Below are 24,683 nucleotides of genomic sequence, written 5' to 3'. Positions count from 1 at the left end.
AAAACAGGATACTCTTTTTCCTAGGATGTTACATGAAACAATTTTTCTTGAATGAATAATTGTTGACTAAGAAACAAAATGTACAAGTGCACCTGCCTTCTTAGCTTAAGAATGCTTCCTTTAGGTAATCATCTAGGATTTTTTCCTGCTAAAGGATTTCCTGACATCCTCAGACTTGTTTTTAATAATAATATTTATTAGACATCACAGCCATCCTATGCATTAGTCATTTTCCTTTTTTACAGATGAAGATTTTGAGGTTTCAGAGATTCAATTATTTAGCAAAACTCACTAGCTTCTGTCATAACCAGAATTTGTAACACATCAATACAATTCTGAAATCTGTGCACTTTGTCTGACATTATCCTGCCTTGTTGTAGATGGGCCACTACCCAAGGCTCACAAGGAAAAAGTCTTGTGCTTTCCAGCCAGTTTTATGCAGAGACTCTTATATTCCTTGGAGGGAACTACAAAACCTATTCTCCTTACATCTTCGGTGGCTGGTGAATAGTAGTTGTTAAGTGAAGTTTGAATGATTGCATACTGGGAGGGAAAATAATAATGAGACACAAGTTCCTTTAGGTATGAGGCTGGGTGATCATGACAGGCAGATGACCATGTTTGTTATGGCGACCAGCTACAATGAAAGAGGTGGAGAAGATGGTGTGGGTCCCCCAGCTGTTATCAGAAAAGGCCAGATGGAAGAGGCTGCCTTTGAAGTAGCGATAACTCTCCTCTACCCTGGAAACCCCTTCATAATACCCCTGACCTGGACAGGACTCTTATCCATAGCCAACATCGCATGCACAGAATAGGGTTCTCAAACACTTTGTAACTCAGATTATCTGTGAATCATACAAGTTCTTAGTTGTAAATACAAAACCCACCCTACAAGTATAAACACAAAAGAAATTTACTAAGGATCTCAGAGAGCTCATAGAATTTTAAAGAACCACAGACCGAAGCTTAGGGGATATTAGACCAGAAATAACACCAAATTCCACTAGTGGGTCAAGTGTCCATACCTGTGTTACTTGTGGAAGCAAGCACTTCAGCCTAGATGTAGGATGCTTACACTACACTTCCAAAGCTAAACATTTCAGCCACTTTCTTTGTTAATAGATTGGAGGGATCCATATATGACTTCATAATCTCATTGCTCTCCTAATGAGAGTATGATGGCACAACTTTACGCACTGATATCCAAGTTTCTGGGAAGTTGGGAAGGAGATTTTTGATTTCTAATTTGGCAGAGTAAAATTCAAAATTTGAGACCCGGCAGCGTGGCCTAGTGGTTAAAGTCCTCGCTTTGAACGCTCCGGGATCCCATATGGGCGCCGGTTCTAATCCCAGCCGCTCCACTTCCAGCTCCCTACTTGTGGCCTGAGAAAGCAGTTGAGGACGGCCCAAAGCATTGGGACACTGCACCCGCATGGGAGACCCTGAAGAGGTTCCAGGTTCCTGGCTTTGGATCGACACAGCACCGGCTGTTGCGCTCACTTGGGGAGTGAATCATTGGACGGAAGATCTTCCTCTCTGTCTCTCCTCCTCTCTGTGTATCTGACTTTGTAATAAATAAATAAATCGGGCTCGGCAGCGTGGCCTGGTGACTAAGGTCCTCGCCTTGATCCAATATGGCCGCTGGTTCTAATCCCGGCGGCTCCACTTCTTCTCTGTCTCTCCTCCTCTCAGTATATCTGACTTTGTAATAAAAATGGAATAAATCTTTAATAAATAAATAAATAAATAAATAAATAAATCTTTTTAAAAAAATTCAAAATTTGAACCAGGTTTTCAAATACAGAAAGACAGTGCCATAAAATTCACTTGTGAATACATTATAATAGTAGTGACTAAAACAAGGCAGCCATCAATTATGTGTCAAGGATTTTATATCCATTTCCTTTTCTTTCCTGTGGTGGCTATAAACCTGCATTTCACACAGGTGTATAATAGAATTGGGAAAGGAGAATTTCCTGAAGTCATAATTCAAAGATGCTAAATTCTAAATCAGAATAGATTATAAATTTTTGCTAGTTTCTTAGCTTCACTTATCACAGCACACTTTTTGCTTTACTGCTGTATTTTATTTACTGATGTCATAATGCCACAAGCATAAAGGTGTATCTGTCTATTTGTATCCACAGAACTGGTTATATTGATTCTATTAGTGGACGCTCAGCTTTCCCTGTGCATCTAACACATTCGATCATTCACTCAACAAAGCCACACTGAATTGGTCCACTGTGCCAAACACTACTGCAAGATATTAAGGATATCACAGGAAGAAGCTTGACAAGTTACTACCTCACATGATTTATTTACAAGCTGCTTGGCAGAGTCAGAAAACCAACAAACCATATAAAATAACTGAAGGCCATAAATGCTATGAGGAAAAAGATAAAGCAAAGGAAAGAATGGAGAATAATGCGGTTGGGATGTAAGGAAGACCTCTTTGGAAAGATGGGATTTGACTCACTCATGGGAATGAAAAAAAATCTCAACATTATGAAGTCCCAAGAAAATATTTTCTAAGTATTGAGATTGTCAAGTGCAAAGGCCCTGTGGTGGGGATAGAGTTGGTCTGTTCCAGAAGTAAGAGAATCTGTGAATTAGCCTAACATAAAAGAGAATGCATTTGAAGTTAAGTTCAGAGAGATGAGGGTCCAAGTCACAAAATCATGAGGCTGCTTCATTACTTAGGTATTGTTCAATACGAGCTCAGCACTGGAAGGATTAAACAAGGGAATGCCATGATCTGATTCTATTTTACCTGGATTATTGCAATTAGTTTGTGGATATTAGCCTGGCTCTAAGGTACGATTTGAAACAGTGAAGGTACATAGCAAGATGTTAGCAGTAGAACAGGAGCAAAAGCAGGAAGCAGTGGCTGGATTTGGAGCCTGTTTTCAGAATGATATGGTTTCTAATATATCCAATGGCAACAGGGGAAGAAAACTGACTGAAGTAATTACACGAACAGAGATAGGATTTTTTGTAATATTTAAATGACTGTATTATCAGTGTTTTAAAAATATAAACCCATTATTTCAGCAAATTGAAAATGATAGAAATAATAAATAACAGAACAAAAGGATAAAAAAATTAAAAACCTACTGTCCTCAGGTGTATAAACAAAACCCGTGTAGAACAATCACATCCCAGAGAGTCATTCTTATACCTACCTATACATCAGATTTTTGTACTCTGTATTAGTTATCATAGCTTACAGAAGACACGTATTTTCTTTGGGAGACTGGCTTATTTCACTAAGCATAATGGTTTCCTGTTTCATTTACTTAGTTGCAGAAGACAAGATTTTTTTTTTCTTTTTCATTGGCTGAGTAGTATCCTATAATGTATATATACCACATTTTCTTTATCCAGTTGTCCACTAATGGACATCTGGGTTAATTCCATTTCTCAACTATTATGAACTGAACTGCTATGAATATGGAAATACAGATAAGTTATAGCTGATTTCACTTTGTTTAGATAAATGCTCAGGAAAGGAATTGCTGGGTCATACGGTATATCTGTTTTCAGATAGCTCAGTAATCTCCACTACCTTCAATAATGATTGCTGTATTTTACATTCCCACCAACAATTTGAGTACACACCACATGCATTCTCAACAGTATTTATTGCTATTTTATTTTTATGTGGCAGTCATTCTAAATGAGGTGAGATGAAACCTCATTGTGTTTTTTATTTGCATGTCCCTAATGGCTAGTGAACTTGAGCATTTTTTCATGTCTATTGTCCATTTATTTTTCATGCCCATTCTTATCCTTTGCCTGTTTTTTAAATGGACTGGTTGATGTTGTTGTTATTGAATTTCTTACGCACTTTAATAAAAGATGTAAGGGATATCTGCAACAAAAATTACAAACATTAATGAAAAAAATGTAAGAGGACAGCAAAACCCGGGAAACCTTCCAGGTTTGTGGATTGGTAGAGTTTATGTCACCAAAATGCCAATACCACTGAAAGTAATTTATAAATTCAATGCAATCCTAATCAAAATCTCTACTACACCCTTCTAAGATCTAGAATAGATGATGCTAAAATTCCTGTAGAAACACAAGAGGCCATAAATAGATAAAGCAATCTTACACAATGAAAATGCTGGAGACATTGCAATACCAAATTTCAAGAGGTACTACAGGGTACTTGTCATGAAAACAGCCTGGTACTGGTACAAGAACAAACCTGAAGATCGATGGAATAAAATATAAATCCCGGAAGGGAACCTCACAGCAACAGTCAACTAATTTTTTGACAAAGAAGCCAAAATCAGCTCAGGAGAAAATAATTGTCTGTTCAAACAAATGGTGCCTGGGAAATCAGATCTATGTGTGCAGAAGGAAGAAACAATGTCCCTCTGTTATACCTTCTACAAAAATCAACTCTAAATGCATCAAGGATCTAGACCTGTAGCTTGATGCCATCAAATTACTAGAGGAAAATACAGGGGATACTCTACAAGAGATAGATACAGGCAAAGATTTTTTGGAAAAAGACCCCAGAATTATGGACAATCAAAACAAAAACACACAAATTCAATTACATCAAGCTAAGAAGCTTCTGCAGAGCAGGTTGCATCACCAACCAAGTGAAGAGGAAGCCAAGAGGACAGGAGAAAATACTCTGCAAGCTGTATATATAATAGAGGGTTAGTATCCAGAGACAGCATTTTCTGAGGCATAAAAAAAACTTGGGAAGGAAAAAATTTGAAGGAAAAAGTCAGATTTCATGGGACCTTGGATGTGGATACTTTGGGTTACAGACCAGACATTCTGAGTGGACATCAGACATCAGACATTCGGTATGGAAAATGAAATTTGGGGATAGAAATCAGCACCACAAATATACACTTGGACAATAAGAGTATATGTATATTATATATAGATATACTCACACATATATACATATATGTATATGTGCATATATATATAATATATATATAGAGAGAGTTTCAAAAGTTGAGATTAGTTAGGATCACTTTAGTTTCAGCTCAATAAATATCTGCTCACTATGGTTTAGGGAGAGAGATTTGGCTGAAACATGGGTGGGATTCAAAGGCTTATGATGTGCAAATCACCTTGCTGCTTCATGACCTTGGACAAGTGTGTGGTTCATTCTGAACTTCAGGACAGAAGAAGTGTGTGGTTCATTCTGAACTTCAGGGCAGGAGAAGGAAAAATATTCCATGAGAGGTGAAAGTGAAAAAGGCATACAGACTAGTAGAGGGACAGAGCCACCGGGGGCGGTGGGGGAATGCAGTAGAACTAGAATTGCCGAATGGAGCCAAATAGGGGTGGGGGGAGGAGAGAGGGGGTAATATGAAAGGGAGAGAACAGAAGAAAGAAAATGTGGGCAAGAACAGCTATTTCCAGCTGGGACACATTTCATGTTCCATTCTTATCCTTAGCCCTTTGTATACTCATCTCCCATTGATTGTTTTTTGTTGTTGTTGTTTTGCTGTTGATTACATTTGTTAGGATTACTCATTGCACACATCTTACAAGGCTTCTTGGGATACATCTATTTCTATTTGATATCAAGAATAGCTACCTCTTCTTTGAAATTTAAAATAGATCCTAAGAAATCAAAGAATGTCAAAGTTTATATTGGGCCTTTCTTTGCTTGTCAATGATGACAAGTTCAGAGCCTCAGGAGTGATATTTCTGTATGAATCCCACTCCATTTCTATATTAAACCTCAGTTGTGTTTGTCAATTGTATTATATGAACCTCTTGTTTATAATACTTTTTTTGTGATTTTTAAATATATGACAGCTGCATTAGCTCCTATATGGAACAAGGCAAGAAATTTTAAAAATGAAATTGAAAAGAAAATCTTCATTTCAACTTTTCTGTTCCACTGCCCTTGGAAAATCACTTGTCAAACAAGTGACTCAACTCACGTTTGGGGAATCATGTCATTCAGGTTCATCAAGGGACTCTGTCCCAGGTTTCTGTTCTGTTTTCCTTTTCCCAGGGGAGGGAGTAAATGAGCTCAGTGCCTCCTCCAGTCACTCTTAAGGCAGGAAGTAGGACTGACTTAGCCACTTAGCATCAGTAATAAATTGGATCTAGTTGTTTTTAGTGCACTTATTACCTCTTGGTCAAATCTGGCTGGTTCAACTCATGATGCAAATCCAGGTTAAATGCTTGATTGCATTGACTTGTAGCAGATGTGCTAGCTTGGCAGTCAATGTTGTATTCAACCTTAAATATGGACAGCTCTTTGGACATATGGAGAACATGTGAGGTGAGTCCCCAAAGCATTTCCTCATGAAAGATAACTGCCTGGGCCAAAGAAGATTCACCTCTGGAACGAAGAGATCATTACCCTCTAGAAGCAAGCTCATGTCATGTGGCCTTTGCACCAACCAAAATAGAAAACATTACCATTCTCAGCCTGTACAGTGAGGGAAAATGGTAGCTAGGACCTTGATTCAAAAGACTAAGGGGATGAGCCATGCTCTAAGATCTCTTAGAAGCAAGAGAGGGGCAGGAGGCAGGAACAAAAGGGGCAAGCATAGGCTGCCACGCAGGGAAGAGCCAGAGAAATATTGCTTTGTTATTGAGTTACTGAGTTAAGCTGGAGAAATACTAGTTATAGACTATTTTTAGAAAGCAGTGAATCATTAAAATCATAGTGACTGTTTATTTGAATCTATTCTTGTTAGTTCCACAAACACTAAATTCCACTGTAAAGCAGAAGAATCCCCATGAACTCAGCCTTGTTGATGTGAGTAAGAGGAATACTGGAGAAGGAAGAAGCATTTCCAGTCATCGATCAGTCATTTATACAAGTTAATTAAGAAATGACTGCATTCCTGCATTATGCTTGGGGAAGATCTACTTATGGAGGAAAACATGTGGTTACCATGGAAACTAAAGATAACCATATCCCCCTCTCCGGAGCTCAAATGATGAGCTAAAAGTCCTCTGACCAAATTATTATTGTCTTTAGGCAAAAAGCCTGAAAGCTTCAAGACTGTTCTAAAACTAGACTTCTGGTTTTGCGCATGCCTCTTCCATTCTACTTTTAAAATGTGCTTTGCAATCAGGGCCCTTCTGATGAAGAGGAAAATAATTCTTCAGGCACATAACATGCCCCTCTAGGGCTGTGCTTATTGGAGTGTGCACATTCACATTTCTCTGTATTTGCTCCAGCCTAGTTTAAAATGCAAGTTTCAGAGGAGTCAAAGAGTTAAAGACAGAGGGTACCTGATATAATAGAAAAACTTCAGTTAACACATACACATACTTCGAGCTCACATTCATGGTTGCAACAGATCCAAAATCCCTATGACAGATGATGGCACAGTCTTGGCTATGGACACGACTCTTACCGAATATTAGTGCTCTCTTGAAATATCAGATCTGCTGCATATTGGAGCTTTTCTATTAGGCAAATCCCTCAAGGTCCTCGAAGCTTCAGTTGCCTTCTATTAAAAAAAATGGGAATATCAGTTCTTAGAATATTGAGTTTCTTCAAGTTCAAAGGAGAAAGTGAGTGTGAATAGTGTTTTTGCTAGTTCAACTTTGTATTGTTTCAAACAGGAAATCATGATACTTTCATTTAGTTTTCTGGAAAGAGGCTTTCACTCAGTCAGGGCTACCCTGCATTTTGTTCATCTTTGTGGGTTCAGTTGGGCTTAATGCCTGATTTAATTGAGTCCAGTCAATGTTTGTTGATGAAGAAATGACAGAGGGCTGTAATCACTTTGCCTAGAATTTCTCTGATACTTGATTCTAGGGATTGGAAGTGAATTGAAAGGAGTCCACGGAGTGTCCATGCCTGTGTACCTGCCATGCAGCAAACTAATTTGTTATGAAATAAAATTTACTATAATGACGTCAATGTCATAGATTGACAATGGAATGCAATAGAGAGAAGTTCTGTTATAGTTTTAAGTAAAGCAGACTGCTTCTGCACAGGCAGAATAAGGTCCAGCTTATTTTGTTTTGTTTATTTATTTTTTAATTGTATAGATTTTTGATAATTTTTTCATATTTGACTAGGGTGCAAAGGGACAAAAGCAAGAGGAAAGCGGGTGAGACCATTGTTTGGACATTCTTTTTTTCCTTCTTGTATCTGAGGGGAGGGGAGAGATAAGTTGAGAAGCCACACCCAGCCTCCCAAACATCCCAGGGTTCCTGATGTACGGTATGCTCCGAAGGCACTGCTCAAGTGGTTTCCGTAGTTAAACAGCTTTGCATTGTTGCTGATCTTGCCACTCCAATCACGAAGGAATCTCTCCAGACTCCACTGGTTGACATTGTCCACCTTGAAGTCTTTGTTTGCCCAGGTATTCACTGCCAACTCTTTCCTTTGGTAGTTGATTAATTTGTTCTGTCCTCCATCCTCTGTTGTGGTGCCAGGTGTCCTCTGCAGGGTAGAGTATACTGTCATATCCTCCATGTGCATCTAGATATGCTGTCCACTGCTCTAAGTCACTGAGGAGGCCCAGATTTGACACACATACTCCATGAGCAGACCATGAAAACTACAATATCTTCCATGTTTAGAGTTCTGAGCCCAGCAGTTCAGTTGGGGGGATTCCCAAAGAAATTTCAACTGAGGTGATCCCAGACCAGATTCTTGTGTGTGTATGCCAATACAGGGTCCGGCACAGTCCGTCGCCCAAATTGGCCTATGCGCACACTGTTAAGTCACAGTTGTTAGGTCAGTTGTCTCCAGCCCTGTCTTCTATGCAAATTAATGGGTGTTGCAATCCAGCCAGATCCTCTCCACTGAACACTTGGCCCCCATGCAAACCAGTGGGAGCTGAAGCCTAATCAGAGCAACCTGCAATAACCCCCACCATACCTGCCCTCTGCCCTGGTTTCAGTGTTTGCTAGTATGTACCACAGACTGGTTTTGTCTATCCCACATTCCATTCAGCTCTTATACATGACAATGGGCACTGAAGCCTAGTTCAACCTATACAGTCCACACACATGTTGGCATGTGCCATTCTCTGTCTAGCCATGCCTGTCCCAGTCCTGGTTCTCATGCTTACCAGCCAGAGTAGCAACCCAAGTGGGAGGTGCCCACTGTTTCCCCACTGGGCCCACTCCCACTCCTGGATCTTGCACTCTCCAGGTGGTATTGTGGTTTAGCTTGACAGAGTTTTCCCTCTATGCCCACATCTCCTAACTGACCCTGTGGCAAAGCCAAACCAATCCTCACCCCCTCTGGCTTATGCATGCACCAGTAGGTACAGTCTACCCAGCCTGATTTAACCCCGATCCAGCTTACATGCAGGTCAACAGGTGTTATAGTCCTGTCCGGCCTGGTTTGCCCCAATGCCAGCTCACCAGTGGGAATAGTGGCTCAGCAGGGGAACTCCCTTGCAACCCCCCTACTGGGTTAGCCCACTCTCCCCAGGGTCTCATGTGTAGCGATTAGGCACTGTGGCCCAGTCTGGTATGGCCCACTACACTTCGGTATTTGCCAATGGGTTCTGTAGCCAGTTCTGGCCCGGCCTGTACCCAGTTCCAGCTTACATTATTGGGGACTACATCCTAGCCAGCCCAGCCAGCCCAGCCAGCCCCTAGTCCTGGCCCTAATGTGAACTGGTTGGTATCATGGCCCAGCCTGGCATAACCCGCACACCATTCTGGCTCTCGGATTTGCCAGTGAGTGATATGAACAAGAAAGGAAGCAGCTCAGACCAGGTCAGGTTATGGTACCCACGCGTTTACCTTTGGCTCAGGTCTGGGGCAAGTCAGACTAGCCAGTTCAGGTCCAGCTTATTTTTAAAATTCTACCATCCATATTTTCCTCTTGGTTTACAAATATCTGTAGAAGGCCTTATTGAAATACAGATGTGTTCAGCATATTCTTAGAATGGTAGCTTACAAAGCCATTAGTAGGTCTTAGTAGGGACCACTTTTGAAGAGGAGAGATTGCAGGAGGAAAAAACATTGATTTCTCCAGGAACATTACTAAGCCGGTGTGCCTCAGTATGTCACAGTCAAGCTAAAGGCATAAAAGCAGCAGAGAAAAAAAGGACCCAGAAACAGAAATGGGGATGTGCTTCAAAGGCAGACGCCATCATGTTGATTATTTTTCAAGATAAATCTCAAGATAAAGCTTCCTCAATCTTCTCCTGGAACTCTCATGACATTCATTTGAGATGGACAAGTAAGATCATTGTCATCACCCCACATTTCAAATGAGGAAATCGATGCCCCAATCAGTCAGCTGATCTGACTTATATCGCTAACTATGAAGTCACACATGTGCTACTAGAGTTTAACGTTGATTCCCTAACAGAATATGTTATTTGTTAAGTTTGGCTATTTCTCTAACTTGGACAATTAACTATAGTAAACTATAGTAAGTAAATATAATACTAGCAGCCTATTTAGACTGTGCTATACAGCTGGTCTTCTATTGCAAACACTGTGTTCAGCAACTAGCGTCTGCAAATGTAAGCCACAACTCTTGCATGTCCCATACTCTGGGATGTAGAGATGGCACACCTACTGAAATCCACATCTGTCTGCAAAGTCAGGGAGTGTTCAGAATCCATACATCAGAATGCCTCTGAACTATAGAGATCTTAAAAGTACGTTGGCATAATAGTCTATCTAGATCTTCTCCAATGTCTCCCTAGGTAGTTTTCTAAGCCTTTGGCCTAGTGAAGTAAATCTAGCTCTTCCCTGGGACCGCGTTGCAGTTTTAGTAAAGTTCCTATAGCTATATCATCAAAGTAAGAGAATTTATATTCTTTTAGTAGCAGGTGCAGGAATATTTTCATAGGAAAATGCTTTGATAGCCTCAACTGGAGCAGATATATGCCCCTCAAGATCTAGGAATTGGCTGGTACTCATTCAGAGAAAGGATTGGGAATTTGATTTGAGAGGATAAACTGTGCCTTCCAGAGGCTGAGAGAATGAGGATATAAGAAAGGGAGAAAGAGAGTGGGTGTTCAATCAAGTAGTTAAAATGCCTGGGTCCCACACTGACTGTCTGGCCTTGATTCTCCAGCTCTATTTACTTACTTCAGTTTCTTACTTGGAGGCTATGGGACACCTGAATGGAGCTTTCAGAGCCTGATTCCAGCAATGGTCCAGGTCCACTGTTTCAGAAATTTGTGGAAGAGGCCATAAGATAAATGATCTCTCTGTGTTTCCAAATAAATAAGCAAACAATTCTTACATAGCCTATGGAAGACTAACACGTGTGTTTGGATTTTTATGTAAGTATATGGAATAGGTGGTCTGGGATAGTCCCAAAGCAATAGAAACAGCACTTATAGACAAAGGTGATGCCCATATAAGTTTAAAGCCCAGAGATCAGCAAGCAAGTCTGGGGTTAAGGTTTGTTCTAGATGGTGGAAATGGAGGCTGACATGACTTTACTTAGATTTCATAGTTTGGGAAAGCCTTCCTTGATGCTTGAGCTAGTTAGAAGATGCTTCTCAGATCACAACTTTCATGTTTTTTCCTTCAGCTGAGTTGCTCCAAGTACAGAAGAGGAAAATTAGTCCAATAGACACTTAAGATGTAACTGATACACCTTTAGAAAATTTTTCAAATTTTCAGCTTCATGCATATTATTATAGTCCATATCCCCCAATGAATTCATTTCAATAATGGGAGGGTGACAACACCTCTGCAATAATACTGTGTGTGTGGAATATATGAACTCATGCAGTGACTGGAGCTAAAACTGTAGAGTTAGGTTCCAGACAGTCAGTGAGGCTCATTTATTTGCTAAGTGACTATCAACAGCTAATACAAATTTGTGTCTCAATAAAATCTTAAAATGATGGTATGGCATAGCCCTTGCAGCATAGCTTAAAAACAACTGGGACCTCAAATACAAAATCACAACTTCCCAGATTTGCTCATGCTGAGCAACATATTCTGAGTATCTTCAACATTCTTTGGATTTTGGTGTCAGTTGTCAGTTGTACTTGAGATGATGATTGATTTGAACTAAGATTGCCAGCTTTATTTTTTCAGCTAATAATGATCTCATCCCTGGAGCCTAATTCTTTCTCCTACTAATTAATATCCAGGATCAGGCAGTAACTATGGACTAAATCCCCACTCATTTTTTCTTACATCATCAGCAGAGATATAAAGAGATAGGGTCTGATTGCAGCTGGAATCACGTGAGGTCTGAGGGATGGCTTGGGGGATCAGATCAAAGCTTGGGTGGATACCATACTTACAAGCACAGATCATCTTGGGTTTTTTTTTTGTTTGTTTGTTTCCCAGAGGACTTGTGAGGGGCAAAAACGTCACTTGTTTGATAAGAGAATTAACGAGATTGGTATCATACAGAATTTTGCAACAGATAGGGTGGTCCCAAATATACTATAAGCATCCATGGGCGAGCCGGAACTCTGAGTCTGTAGTTAGACTGTCTACGTGAGCCCCTGAACTTCCAGCAAGGCGGATGATTGACTCTGCTTGGAAAGAGACCAGCTCAGGTCCCCCAGCTCGCACGAGATAAGACAAGGGAAGCAACGACAGAAAGGGAGAGGCTGAGAAATTGCATTCCCAGGATGATCAGAAGGGATCAACAGAACAGCTTGGGACTGTTGTTTCTTGCAGGAAAGACGTGGCATTATCTCAGAACCATCTGGTGGCAGTGGGAACACAAAGCGGGAAGGAGGCTGTGAGCAGTGGTCACGTAGCCTTGTCTTGCTGTTTGCAGACGCCCACAACCAAGCTATTTCCTGACAGGAGCATGTCAGCAAATAGCCCGGACTCAGAAAAGAATGGAGCTATAAGGAATAAGAGGAAGGCTCTGCAGAAGTTATAGTCTGCTTAAGCAAGGAAACTTGAAGACGCAACTTGAATCTTCCTGTGGCATGGCTCACGGAGTTCATCTTATCTTTCAACATAAGATTATGCTGAATTCAGATGACCGATCGGAGTCTCAGGCTAAGGTGGCATTTTCAATAGCCCAGGCCTTGATCTGGCCCACATAGGCCTCCTGTTTAGTTTACATTAGTGTTGACAAAATGGTTGGATTATTCTTCAGTTTTAGAAGATATTTCACATTATTGCGTATTTCTGTCACCTTTCTGGGACTGGAAAATCCAGGTACACGCATTCATACAGCATGTGGCTGAAGTAGCTGCTGCCCCTAGGAGCCAGGAACCAGTTCTCCATTCTTGTGAATGTCCTACCCATTCTCATCATGCAGAGCACTTATCCTCTATGGTTTCTGTCTGGAATGAAGCAGCAGCACAGGCAGGGATGTGAACACACACCTTTAGTGGAGCATGGTTCCTGGCCCATGTCTACACACTGCTGGGCAGCATGCAGACATTTCATAAATATTTAGTAACAGAGAATAAATAAACACAGTTTTGTTGAAGCAAAGAAGATCTGCATTTAAACCCAAGCAATGTAATCCTGGGCCATTGATTGAACTGGCTAATTCTCTGTTTTCCTCATCTATGAGGTAGAGATAAACATACCTCACCTGGGCACACAGTTGAGCACCCAGTGCATATTTGCAGAATCCCAGAAATAATTGTCACAGGATTGTGACCCATTGACGATTGGTTAGATAATGGATAAGAAGTCTATCTTATTAACCACAGCATATGAATGGTAGCGGGATAGGGAGGGATTACAGGTGATGACAATGGCAATGATGATTGCTCAGCAGAGAATGGTCACTTGTTCCTCTCTTTCCCATCAATGATCAGAGGCAACTGACTGAATGATTTGCCATGCAGAGTAAAGGCTGCTGATTAAACTGTAGGAATAGAGACAAGCTGCTGTGTATTACAAAGGAACTTCAAAAGTTTTTGTGAGAAATCCATATTGTGTGGGTGAAGTTGCCTCTTGTAGTGCTGACATCCGGCATCAGAGAGCCATGTTTCAGTCCTGGCTGTTCTGATGCCAGTCTGGCTCCCTGTTTCTGTGCCTGGGAAAGCAGCAGATGATCGAAGTGCTTGAGTTGCTGCAACTCATGCGGAAGACCCGAATATTGTTTGGGCTACTGATTTTGGCCCCGTGGTCATTGCAGCTATTTGGGAAGTCAGTCAATACATGGATGATTTTTTTTTCTTTCTTTCCTCCTTTTTCTCTGCCACTATTCTTTTAGATAAAGTAAGTACTTATTTTAAATAGTTTATGGAAAATATAAACAAAAAGATGTTAATTTAGTTTTTTTAAAAAAAGCATTTTTCTTGAGCTTTTTACAAATCTTGTTTATGCCAGACATTTTGGTAGGCTACTGAATTTACTTGAGACCTTGGTTTCCTCCATTATAAAAGGAAGGTGCTGATGCCTGTCCTATGGCAACTGAAGGGACAGAAACAGTGGTATGCAGGCAAGTGCTTCTTTGAGGATTGCTGTCTTGTATAACATTCCTCATTTCATCACCTCGTTGTGTATCCCTAACCATCCATATTTTTTTCCTCTGAGGCACTCTGTTTCCTGTGAAGTATAGTGAATGTTCTAGTATGCCATTCTGATACTCTCCTGAAGACAAAGGCAGTCCATGTCTCTGTGGATGTGGTGTTCACTGCTGAGGGTCCATAGCTCGAGTCCTCTTTGAGCAGGGCTGGCTCTCAACTAAAGGTAACTGACGTATCCAATATGGTATATAATTTAATTCCTGGTGCAAGTTCTCTGCATAGGTATAAAGGTTAATGTGGGACAGCCCAGTTTCAGAGCATCCTCACCCAGGGCATTATCTGAACTCTCTCATGCTTCAGTACAATTTTGCCCTCTGTCCACTTCTGGTTTTGGCACTCTGCAGTTGATGGTCTAGGGATTTTAAAAATAATTATTTTTTGCAATGATTCAAAAAGTGCCAGACCTCACCTTGAGTAGCTGAGGCAGGGTTTTGGAGCTTGAGACATACAAAGTATAAGCTACCACGTTAAACAGGCTCTTCAAGGGCCACATAGAACTGTGGAAGGAAAAAATCCTCAAACCTGGGAGCTCCATGTCTGCAGTGCCTCCAGCTTCTTCTGCAAAACCCACAAGCAGTATCTGCAGAGACTGACTCCTTGCCAGTATAGAGGAGACTTTCTGGGTAGATGCTGCCTCTATTCCAGGAAGAAAAAATGGAGAAAGTGAACTGGGACATGGAGAGCCAGTACAGTCAAGCAGGATCAGTTCTTTGATGCTGGCTGGCATTTTTGATCTAGGCATGCTGTGGGACGCTTGCTCTTGCTGCAAAGAAGTAGACATCTTGACCAAGACAAGATGACCTCAAATACATTCTCAGTGCTCTTCAGACCAGGGTGGGGTGCTCAGCTCCTCAGAGGGGGTGTCACTGCCCCTCCCTAAACAGTGAGCATGAAAGGAGTCCCAGCTGTCTGGATGAGCTCTCCCTGGGGATCTGATACTCAGAGTCATGGGAGTCCTCTCTGTTTCAGAAGCAAAGATGCAGAACCAGGAAGCTGAATCAATTCTTCCTCCACAATGACTCCTATGAGAGTGCAGGAAAGCCCTGCAAGGAGACCAGGAGGATATGGAGATGGTTTCAGGGTTTGAGAAATGAAGGGAGGAGGAGTGGTGGGGGGAAACATTTCCTGCAGTTCTGCATGTTGAAATGTGCCAGATTTCCAAGGCATCCAAAAGAGTTAAAAACTTGTCTTTCATGGAAAACCGATTCTTCCTTGAACAGGCTATCTAACAATTGGCATCTCTATCTCTCTGCATCTGTAGAGAATACTGTCTCTTCCAGTTGCTATGAAGACTGGAGAAGGTCCCTTACTAGCAGCATTTGGCACAGGCCCTGTCCCTCCACATGCTGTCTTTATCGCCATTCTCCCAAGTGGCTGAAGTTGACAGGTGTAGTCTGAAGGAGCCTGGGCTCTGGATGCTTTTAGGTTAGGTTTCCCACAGGAGTTGGTTTAAGAGGTCTGGGACTCCTGATCGTCTTTTTGAAATAACTCCTTGTCACATATTTTGTGTTTTGTTATCAAATACCTTCAATATCCTGTTCTATGTTTAGGACAGAATTTCTCTATGCCAAAGAAGATAGACTTCAGCTTTTATGCTTAATGGTGTCTTTGACAGGAGAGTTCATCTCTTCAGTTAAGCCTTTTGTTTTATGTCAGGGGCTGTGCCTCGGAGGGAATCTGCCGCTTAGGGAAGTCTCAATATTACTGAGAAAAAAACAGTAGAATTCCGAAGACTTTGTGTGACCGTATCTCAGAAGCTTCCTTGGGGAGTTCCCTAGTGGCACATTCCATTTTTGTGGAACAAGCTAGGATCTTCCCAGCTTTCCCTCACTCTGGAAAGGCTCCTGAACACATGAATTTGTGTCCTTTCCTCTTTTGCTACTTCCTTTCTGCTCTCCCAGGCTTTTTCTTCATCCTTCTCTTTTACTATTTTAGCTTGTATGTTGTTAAAAAAGCTTACTGCCTACTCGTAATTGCACTTTCTAACTGCATTTGGGCAAGTTTCTTAACCCTTTGGAGACTTGGCTTCCCTCAGTCATCTGACTTGACTGCCACCATCCCTCTGAGCTGCAGACTCAAAGTCAGCATTAGTACAGCAAGTAGTTTTCCCCCAGAACAGGTGATAAGAGAACACAGATGCTGAAGACAACCAGGACTGGATTTGAAGCCTCAGTGTTTTACAATTATTTATTTATTTATTTATTTATTTATTTGCTTATATAAAGGCAGAGTTACAGAGAGAAGCAGAGACAGAGAAATCTTCCATCCATTGGTTCATTTCCCAAAATGGCCATCGCTGAACCAATCTGAAAACAGGGACCAGGAACTTCTTCCATGTCTCCTATGTAGGTACAAGGCCCCAAGGACTTCAGCGATCCTCTGCTGCTTTCCCAGGTCATAAGCAAGGAGCTAGATTGGAAGTGGAGCAGTCAAGACACAAACTGGTACCCGTTCGGGATGGTTGTGCTGCAGGCAGAGACTTAACTTGCTACTCCACGGTGTTGGTGGTAAGGCCTTAGTTTTGCTCTTGCTGCATGGCAGTAGTGCAGGAAGCTACATTGGTTGAGCCTCATGAAGACAGCATGGCCCTCTCAAGATGCAGTGTGTCCAATGTCCAAGCTCTTTACCTGTGTTGATTCATTAAAAAAAAAAATCTCTGCAACAAGGAAGTTTCTTGAAAGTATCTTTGTTCATTTCATGTCTTGTAGAAAGTTTATGTTTGTTTATTTTAAGCTTAAGCCCTAAAGTTTTGAGTTTTGACTCAAGTGGCTCCTATGCCTTAATGGTGTTTTCCTATTAAAACACCTTGTTTAAGAACATGTTGTGGGCCCGGCGCCATGGCCTAGCAGCTAAAGTCCTCACCTTGAACGCGCAGGGATCCCATATGGGCGCTGGTTCTAATTCCGGCAGCTCCGCTTCCCATCCAGCTCCCTGCTTGTGGCCTGGGAAAGCAGTTGAGGACGGCCCAAAGCCTTGGGACTCTGGACCCGCGTGGGAGACCCGGAAGAGGTTCCTGGTTCCCGGCATCAGATCGGCGCAGCACCGGCCGTTGCGGCTCATTTGGGGAGTGAATCATTGGATGGAAGATCTTCCTCTCTGTCTCTCCTCCTCTCTGTATATCTGACTTTGTAATAAAATGAATAAATCTTAAAAAAAAAGAAAAAGAACATGTTGTGGCCTGGCACAATGGCCTAGCGGCGAAAGTCCTCAACTTCCATGCACCAGGATCCCAAATGGGTGCCGGTTCTAATCCCAGCGGCCCCACTTGTTATCCAGCTCCCTGCTTGTGGCCTGGGAAAGCAGTCCAGGACGGCCCAAAGCCTTATGACTCTGCACCTGCATGGGAGACCCAGAAGAGGCTCTGGGCTCCTGGCTTAGAGTCACCTCAGCTCTGGCCAGTGTGGCTGCCTGGGGAGTGAATCAATAGATGGAAGATCTTCCTCTCTGTCTCTCCTTCTCTCTGTATATCTGACTTTCCAATAAAAATAAAATCAATTAAAAAAAAAAAAAACATGCTGTAGAGCCTGTGGCCAAGAAGAAACTTTTGCAAAAATATTGCTAAACCTTTAAAACACTGGTGAGTTTTGAAGGCACTCAAATGGTCCATATTAAACAAGGGAAATCTGTATCACTCCAGACAGAGCTGTGTTTTAAAAACTGCTGTGTGTTCTCACAGCTGGCTATAGATGTTAGAAAGACTTCAGGTATCCCACCTAGACCAATTTACCACGACTGGCCTTAGGTAAGGTGATACAAGCTGTGACTCTCTGTTGCCATGGCACCCACATTTCTGCCGTCAGCCCAGCCATCACAACTCCCCTTAAAATTAGAATATTATTTTTAGCATGCTGTTGGTCAGGGCACCAGTAGACCCAGTAGACCAATGCTAGCTCCTAGTGATAACTATTTTTATGATTAATGCTTAGAAATGTACTCAAGGACTTTCACCAAATGAATGGCACAGATGTATTATTTCTGAAATCCAGCCTCCTTGATAATGCGATTGCCTATTCCCAGTCTTACAGAATCCTACTCACACTTCAAATTTTGTAAAAATGACTGTCTCATCACACTTACGAAGACACCAATGTGCTCTAATGAGCATTTTTTTTCAAAATTATAAAACTACTTTAACGTAAGTAATATATTTTCACTTTAAAGCATGTACAAAGAAAGAAATTTACTTATAGTTACCAGAGGCAAATATAATTAATATTTTCATATATTCTTTTTTTCCCTTGGTTGTACATATTTTTTATTTCAGTTTTTTTTTAAGATTTAGTTATTTTTATTACAAAGTCAGATATACAGAGGAGAGACAAGAGAGGAACATCTTTCGTCCAATAATTCACTCCCCAAATGAGCACAACAGCTGGTGCTATGCCGATCCGAAGCCCGGAAACAGGAACCTCTTCCGGGTCTCCCACGTGGGTGCAGGGTCCCAAGGCATTGGGCCGTCCTCGACTGCTTTCCCAGGCCACAAGCAGGGAGCTGGATGGGAAGCGGAGCTGCAGGGATTAGAACCGGCGCCCAGATGGGATCCCGGCATGTTCGAGGCGAGGACTTTAGCCACTAGGCCACGGCGCCGGGCCATTATTTCGTTTCAGGACACAGTTTCATAGGCTCTAGGATTGCCCCAATCCCTTCTTATGCCCTCCCCCTATGTTGGATTCTTCCACATTGTTGCAGTAGTACAGTTCAAACTAATGAGCATGTTTTTCAGGCTCTAGATTAAAGAACCTTTTTCCATTCTGTATCTGTTTCAGATTATGATTGTATGTTTGTGATTCATTCAATCACTCTTTCAATACTTGTTGGATATTCACACTGTGTCTAACACGACACCATAAAGAGATTCACAGAAATCCTCAAAAAACTGCTCTCTACTGTGAGCACGATCCAGTCCTCCCACAGTCTCAACATGTGAGAGCCTCCCAATGGCTCCTAACTCTTCTCTTTCTGCAGTCTCTTTGTGAACTGCCTGTAAATGAGCTTCAGTGTCTACTTGTTCGTCCATGCTGCTAATCCACAATTTAATATTCTCTTACGTCAGTGAAGTCAAAGGGCTGATAGCACATTTTTCAAACATGATGGATGAACACAGAGCACAAACCTGTCTCCTTGGCTGTTAGAATAAAGGTCTACAGCCGCACTCACACTGAAAGCCAAATTGTGTTCTCCAGAATATTGCTGTGTGTCCTGGAAGCCTCATTTAAAACAGCCTACGTGTCGGCTGTCAGGCTCCTGCACTAAGAGCTTTCACAGTACACAGAAAACAAGCCACAAATTTATTGTGAAAAGGTGCAACAAATTAGCCTTTCTATTTTTTGCCGTCCCCGCTCCTTTCAAGGTATTTCAAACTTTAAATATTCCATGCTAGTACTTCCCTTTACGTACTGAGGAAATTATTGTTATGGAGTCCATTATATGCTGGTGTGTTTAACATTTTAACTCCTATAATACTAGCAAAACCCTTTGAAGATGGGCATTGTTATATCCATTTTACTGCTGGGGAAGCTGAGAATCCTGAGTTACCAAGCTAATTGGCCAAGTGCCCACAGACAGCAACAGAGTTGTGATTCAGAGAGAAGTTTTATGAGGTCACAGCCACCGGGGTTCATTCACGCAGCCCCAAGCAGGAGAAGTTGGCTTCCGCCTATTCCAGGCCTACACTGTGAGTAGTTAACAATGCTCATCCCCACTACACTCAGCTGCACCTGCATTGCTCCCATCATGTTTCACGGGTGGCTGGCATCTTGAGGATGACTAACTATAGCCCATAACCTAAACAATTTACTTGGATTTTTACAACTCCTATCAAAAGTCTAACTCTTTTGATGTGAATCCCTCCCAATTCTCATAGAACAAAGACATATTCTATGTTTTGACCAATGTTCTGCAAACCCTGGCCCTATTCCAGCCTCATTGCTATAGCCTCCTGCTATTCCAGCCTCATTGTGTTTAAAAAAATGTTTTATTATTTTTTAAAATAACATAGAAATAGGGAGAAAATGAGAGAGAGAGAGAGAGAGAGAGAGAGAGCGAGCTCTGGCAGTCACCAATTCACTTCCCAAATGGCAGCAACAGTCATCAACCTGCTCTGTCCCAACACCAGCTAGGCTCACCGGGAACTGCTTTCTCTTTTCCAGCACACAATGGGAATCCCACAGTATCTCTGTCTTCTGTTCTCCACTCTCTCAGGGCCTCTGGGCACTATTTTCTTTCTCTCTACAATGGCTGATCCTCTTCCTGCTTGCTTTTTTTTTTTTTTTTTTTGCCTCATTAACTTTTAGTTCTCTGAGTGCTGTATTTTAAGCTCCCAGCTCAAGATCAGACTCCCATCTGTCACTCAAAATACCATAGAGCATTCTTGAGTGATATTTACCATTGATAGATGTGCATGTATACTATCATTATTCCATCAGTGTGTCACTCATTTCCTTCACAGATCCAGGTCTGGCACACAGACCTGGCAGAGAGTGTGTTCAAAATCAGAAGTATTCCAGGACTTCCCTGAGTTGCCAGCTCTTTTTGTATGTCGAGCATTTAAAATATTAACCACAACTAAATGTGCAGAGAACTTGAAGAACATTGTTTTTATAAACCAAGGCAATGTCAGTAAGATGACAAGCCCTCTGTCTCTGAAGCTACCCTAGTCACACTCATGAACACACTCTAACTCTTGCCTTGTGACTGGGCTGCCCCCTGTCTTCCAGGAGACAGAGACCAGCATGCCAGAGGGAATGTAGAAGGTTGAAGTTTGAGTTCCAGCTCTACCATCAAACTCCTCAAGCTTTTCTTTACCGAAATGCTTCCTTCACCAAAGCTGTGCAGAGATAAGTGGAATTACAGATCTGAAGTGACCTCCAGCAGAGTCCAATTGGCTTCCTAAGAATCCCCAAGCTTCCCCCAGGGCCCTCTGCATATCTGCTGATGTACAGTGTATTTTTTTTTAATTCTCTCTCTCTCTTTTTTTTAAGATTTACTTACTTATTTTCAAATGAATTACATACACCTCTCTCTCTCTCTCTGCTGATTTACTACCCAGATGGCCACAACAGCTGGGATAGGGCCACGCCACGCCAGGAGCCAGGAGCTTCATCCATGTCTCCCATGTGGGTAGCAGAAACTCAAAAACTTGGGCCACCTGCCATTGCTTTTCTAGCAATTAACAGGGCGCTGGGGCAGCTGGGACACAGGCAGACACCCTATGAGATAGTGCTTACCACAATGCCAGACCTGACAGTATGTTTTTTTAAATTAACTTGTATCCAAATAAAATGGCCAACACTAAGTCATGTTGCATTGTTGAAAGCATTTTCTGCAAATTAATCCATTTAAGGCTCAAAGGAGCCCAATAAAGCAAACACACACTGGTGCTCTTAACCTCATTGGAGGAAAACAAAACTTCAGAAATATCAAGTAAGTGGTTCAAAATCACACAGTTACTACTTACAGGGTCAGAACTTAATTCCAAACAATCTGGCATCAGAGTTGATCTTTTTTTAAGTTCCTTTTTTTTTTTAAATTGGAAAGTCCGATTTACAGAAAGAAGGAAATAAAGAAATATCTTCCATCCGCTGGTTCTCTCCCCAAGTGGCCACAATGGCCAGAGTTAAGCTGATCCGAAGCCAGGAGCCGGAGCCTCCTTTGAGCCTCCCACGTGGGTACAGGATCCCACGGTTTTGGATCATTCTCTACTGCTTTCCCAGGCCACAAGCAGGGAGCTGGAAGGGAAGTAGATCAGCTGGCATATGAACCAGCACCCATATGAGATCCTGGCACACGCAAGGAGAGGACTTTGGGCTACTCTTCCAGGCCCCAGAGTTGATGTTCTTATAGCACTTCCTGATGCTGTCATTTAGCTGGAGAATTAGCAGGAAATCACATTCAATGAAAAGAGTAAAATTTCCCTGTCCTACCATTTCCTGGGGGACTTTGACCAACTCAGTTCTCCTTTCTGTAAAATGGTGTAATATCCCTTGCTCTCACAATGAGGGCTAAGGGAAATGACTGCAAATCCCATGCACATGCTGGCCAGCAGACGAACATCAGCCCTTCCCTTTCCCTCTTGCCAGCTTCTTCAAATAAGACAACCAAGTTGAGGTAATTTCTTTCTTTCATGGAAATATAATCTTGGAGATTTCTTACCAACAAGTAAGAAATCTTCGGCAGAATAGGAAGATCATTGGCCTGCAGCCAACTCTACAGAGTTTCTGAAACAAACGTTGAACCCACACAAGGTTGGAAACTCCCAGAGGGCTAACTGCAGAGGCCCTGACCCAGCCCAGATTTCCCCTGTATTCTACAGTTTCAAAACCCTCAGAGAACGGAGCCTAAGGCTCTGGAAACACCAAGCGCATCACAGAGGGGGAAGCTCCTCTCCCTCACGCCTCAGTGACTGAGGGCCCAACCCCAGAGCCCTCGCCTTCCGGAAGGCTCCAGGAGCCTCCTCTCCTCCTGCAGTGTCCCACACACCCGTCCAGAGTGGTGCTTTCTGAGAACAAAGAGCATTGTGACATCAGCCTTTTTGACTCAATCACCCAGCAGAGATGTCACAGTTGGCCTCAGGGCAAACGCTGAGCACTGAGAGTGTGAAGGTGGGGCCGGGAACAACCTTGGGCCTCAGTCTCTGTCCGTGGAAGAGGGAAACTCTGCCTGGATCCGATCTCATCTGGTCACTGTGACGATGACAGCAGTCTTGTTCAGAGCCCGTGCCTCTGGCTCTCTGCCAGCACTCAGCGAGCGGGCACTGTGGGTCTGACTCTCAGGTTATCACAGGTGGCAAGGCCACTTGCTCAAGATCACATAGCACCATTAGAAACTGAAACTGGGACAAGGACCCCAGAGGCTCACAAGGTCAGCTCTGTGGTACCTAGTGAGGCAGCTTCTCTTGTGTAGGTGGGCCTCACTCCTCTGCTTCACTCAGTAAAAGGGCTAAACCAAACCAGAGCGCTATAGCATGCATCATAGGGTATCCCCACCCCTCCTACTTAGTTCTGCCTCATTACAACGGTTCCCAGCCCCTCAGCCCTCTGAGTTCTCAGGGGCACCTGAGAGACTTGCTAGAAACTCCCTGTGAGATACAGTCCACACCGCTTTGAATCCCCCTGAGTTCCCTTGCTTGGCTAGGCTCTGCTTTCTGAGTGTGGCGTCTCACTGTGACCCATAACTGTCCTGGGCACAGCTGGTTATAGAGTTCTTGAAATTCCTCTCAAAACTTCTTAATGGACATAATATTCCCCTGGAGGTAGGGTGGAGATGACTCCCTTAAGTTGCCTGGGGTGAGACCTTGTTAATGACTCACTTGGGGAAGCAGCAGAGGATGGCCCCTGTACCTGGCTCCTGTATCTATCTGTGTGGAATGCTTGGAAGAAGCGCCAGACTCCTGCCTTCAAACCAGCACAGCTCTGGACAGTGCAGCCATTTGGGGAGTGAACCATTGGATAAAAGACTTTCATCTCTGCATCCCCACCTCCAAAACTCTGCCTTTCAAATAAATAAACTATCCAGTGGAGTATACTTACTGGAATTTCTGCCACAAACGCACACATGGACTCTGTAGTGCTTCTGAAGACCACTGTAAGGTTTGATTTTATGTATTTACCAATTTGAAAAATAACTTTTTGTTATTTTAACTTGCATTCATCTGTTACATATAAAGTTAATATTTCCCATACAGAATTGGCCATTTGGATTTCTTCTTTAAAACTCCCATTCATGAGCTCGTTTTGTGAGTACTCATTTTTTTCTTTTTCTTACTGATTTATATTCATGTGCAAAACCAAAAAGACCAATAATCATCTTTCTTTCACATGAGACATAGATTTTTCTGTATTTATTGTTAAATTTTTTCATGGTGAATTTTTATTTAAAGGTTTTGATTTTTTTGGAGAAAAATTGATTAATCTTTTTTCCTTTAGACTTTATCCTTGTTTGATGCTTAGAAAAAGCTCTGTTCTTTGAGACAAAATGGTCTCATGCAATTTCATATAATTCAATTCTACTTTTTATTGGTTAATCAGGTTAAACTTCAAAAAGCTCATAGAAAAGTCCTATTATGAAAATCTATATATGGATTTCAAAATTTTTTGCAGCAAAATGAACTTATCTCTAATTCCATTTTGCACTGATTTTTCAAAACATACTTGTATATGTGAAGGGGGAAGCTATTTTTCTCAAGCAATTACTACTAGATAGCTCTGGGTCTGATGAAAAAATTTATTAAGATCTTTTTTAAAAAATGACTTGCGATACAGCCTT

The 24,683-nt window shown here is 42.1% G+C and overlaps 1 protein-coding gene across 1 annotated transcript in view; it reads right to left on the bottom strand.

Moving 5' to 3' along the window:
• SGIP1 (SH3GL interacting endocytic adaptor 1) overlaps positions 1 to 20,677 on the bottom strand; it is a 328,705-nt gene extending 308,028 nt beyond the window's left edge. The window contains exon 1 of the mRNA XM_058657629.1: positions 20,546 to 20,677. The gene's annotated coding sequence lies outside the window, so the exon portion shown is untranslated. The remainder of the gene's footprint in view (positions 1 to 20,545) is intronic.
• Between the last annotated feature and the right edge of the window lie 4,006 nt (positions 20,678 to 24,683).

Source organism: Ochotona princeps, chromosome 2, assembly GCF_030435755.1.
Source record: "Ochotona princeps isolate mOchPri1 chromosome 2, mOchPri1.hap1, whole genome shotgun sequence".
Taxonomy (NCBI): Eukaryota; Metazoa; Chordata; class Mammalia; order Lagomorpha; family Ochotonidae; genus Ochotona; species Ochotona princeps.
The sequence above is the reverse complement of the archived record's forward strand: the minus strand, read 5'-3'. Positions and strand labels throughout refer to the sequence as shown.